This window comes from Bidens hawaiensis, unplaced genomic scaffold, assembly GCF_021521415.1.
Source record: "Bidens hawaiensis isolate Kalapana, Puna unplaced genomic scaffold, B.hawaiensis_p1.1 tig00013298_1, whole genome shotgun sequence".
NCBI lineage: Eukaryota > Viridiplantae > Streptophyta > Magnoliopsida > Asterales > Asteraceae > Bidens > Bidens hawaiensis.
In genome coordinates, this window is record NW_027492127.1 from 96,551 (window position 1) to 99,644 (window position 3,094).

Sequence of the window (3,094 nt, forward strand, 5' to 3'; positions counted from 1 at the left end):
TTGGTTGCTTTGAATCGATTCTTGGCAAACCATGCAGCCAAATCTCATCCGTTTATCTCAACACTAAGAAATTGTCTTAAGAAAGCACATTTCAATTGGACTGCGAAAGCATTTTGTGGAGGTTAAAAAATGTTTGATGGAGCTGCCCACCCTAACAGCACCCTGTGCTGGGGAACCTTTAACGTTATATTTATCGGCTTCAGACATTGCCATCGGGGCTGTCCTTCTGACAGATCGAAAGAACGTCCAAACGCCAATCTATTATGTCAGTAGAACGCTATCGGACCCGGAAACGAGTTACTCCATGCTTGAGAAACTTGTTTTAGCCCTGGTCTATGCTGCCCGACACCTCCGTAGGTACTTTCAAGGGCACCCCATCAATGTCTTAACTGGATACAAGCTCAAAAACGTTCTCAGTAAACCAGAATTGTCTGGGCGATTGGCCAAATGGGCCATCGAGCTAGGTGAACACGCAATAAAATACAAACCTAGGCCAGCAATCAAAGGGCAGGTGTTGGCGGACTTCATGACAGAAGTCCCGCGTCACAAGGAAAAAGAATTTTTGATCGAGCAACAACCCCAAGCACCTCCGGAATCAAGACAGATTTGGTCTTTATTTACGGATGGAGCTTCAAGTAGTGAGGGATGTGGCGCTGGCCTCAGGCTAGTTAATCCCGAAGGCCATGAGTTTACATACGCCATAAAGTTGGACTTCAAAAGTACCAACAACGAGGCAGAATATGAAGCTTTCTTGGCGGGCTTACGGATAGCCAAAAAGCTTGGGGTTAAGCATTTGGAAGTTCAGGTAGATTCCATGTTGATTGCAGGACAGATCAACGGCACATATGAAGCAAAAAATGATATCATGGCTTCTTATGTGTCGCGGGCAAAAGATTTGATGCTCCAGTTCTCTTCTTGCAAAGTCATTCATATAAGAGAAGCGAGAACAAATCAGCAGATGCTCTCAGTAAATTGGCCTCAACAAACTTCTAACATTTTGCCAAAGACATCCGCATCGAAATATTAGACCGCCCGTCTGTTCCGCAACATCAAGTTTTAGTGATCCAAACGGGAGTGAAATCCTGGATGACACCCATTATAGCATACCTGTCATCCGGAGCGCTTCCGGAAGGAAAAACAGCGGCCCGGAAAATAAAGCACAAAGCCTTGAACTATCAGATACTTGACAGTGTTTTATACCGACGTTCCTTCCTCGGACCACTACTACGATGTGTGGATGTCGAGGACGCGAAATACTTAATCAGAGAGGTTCACGAAGGCATTTGTGGTCTTCACGCTGGCCTGCGCATGGTCGTGCCAAAATTAATGAATGCCGGATACTATTGGCCAGGGATGCATTTGGATGCTGTGAATGAAATCAGAAAGTGCGATTCTTGCCAACGGCATGCCCCTAACACGCTACGACCAAAGAACGAGTTAGTTCCAGTCACTTCAGCTTGGCCGTTCCAGAAATGGGCCGTAGACATAATGGGACCTTTCCCTGAAGCCCCTGGACGTGTCAAATTCTTGATAGTAGCCATCGACTACTTCACGAAGTGGGTGGAGGCTAAACCGGTTGCTTCCATAACAGCAGCAAGTGTTAAGAAATTCCTGTGGGAATTCATAATATATCGGTTTGGTCTTCCTCTGGAACTTGTTAGCGATAACGAAACTCAGTTCGCGGACAGTGGGCTACAAGAATGGTTAAAGGAACTACACCTTTCTCAAGTTTTTACCTCTGTAGCTCACCCGCAAGCGAATGGTCAGGTCGAGAGGACCAATCGGACCATCAAGGAAGGAATTAAGGCAAGATTAGGAACTAAAAGTACGGGTTGGGTCGATGAATTGCCCCATGTACTATGGGCCTTCCGCACTTAAAAGAATTCTAGTAATTCCGAAACCCCCTTTAGTTTGACGTATGGTACAGAATCTATGATTCCGGCAGAGATTGGTATCCCATCCGCCAGAGTTCTTATGATTGAAGATAATGATCATGAACTCCGGATGAATCTCGACCTCCTCGAGGAAATGAGAGAACTAGCATCAATCCGCGAGCATAATTACAAACGTCAGTTGCAAAAATAATATAACTTGCGGGTTCAAAGATGTGAATTCGATGCGGGAGACTTTGTCTTCCGCAACAACGAAGCCTACGGACAAGAGCCTCCAGGCAAGTTGGCCCCAACTTGGGAAGGACCCTATAAAATCAAGAGAGTTTTATCTAAAGGGGCCTACAAGTTGGAAAAGTTGGACGGGACTGAGATCCCTAGAACTTTGAATGGGGTCCAACTAAAGAAATGTTACATATAGTCTGTTTTTCTTTTCTGGCCTGCGTGCCTAATTGAATGTTTACAACTTATGTATTTTTTACTTCTTGTAATTCGGCTTATGCTTTTCTAATAGAAAATTTCTTTTTAGTCACTTATGACTTGTAATCCTTTATTGGCATACAAAGAATATCCTATACACATTTATATTATGACAAATAAACAAAATGTACCGGATGCAAAATTAAACCTTCTTTATTTACACAAATGGGATTACAACATAAACAAAAAGAAAATCAACTACAAGAACAAAAATTTTTTTATGGTGCAACATCATTATGCCCGGCATCCCTGCCTCCCGCATATTCCGCATCTTCTTCTTCTTCATCAAGTTCAAGAAGAGTTTTTAATTGCTGGATGCTGTCTTCCTTATCAGCAAGCGCGGATATCTGATCCGTAAAAGAAAATTTCAACGAGTCGAAATCCTTTGATTTCTGCTTAAGGATGGAAACAGTATCTTGACCAGCTAGGATGTATTCTTCAGGACGCTTAGAAGTTGAACCAAATTGGTAACCTTCTTGGAAGCCCAGTTGGCGACCAACTTGTTTAGAAGCTTTCAGAAGGATAGCAACACAATTCCCAAGCTCATCGCTAGCCCGAACATCGGCGATGACCTGTTAAAACGACTATATTTAATTGACCTTAAATACTCAGATTATTTATGGTAAAAAACAAAAGATATACCTTGGGGATAGCTTCTGCCAATAGCCACTTTTGATCCGCCTTGGCCCGGACAAGCTCCATCTTATGACTAGCGCACTCCAAAG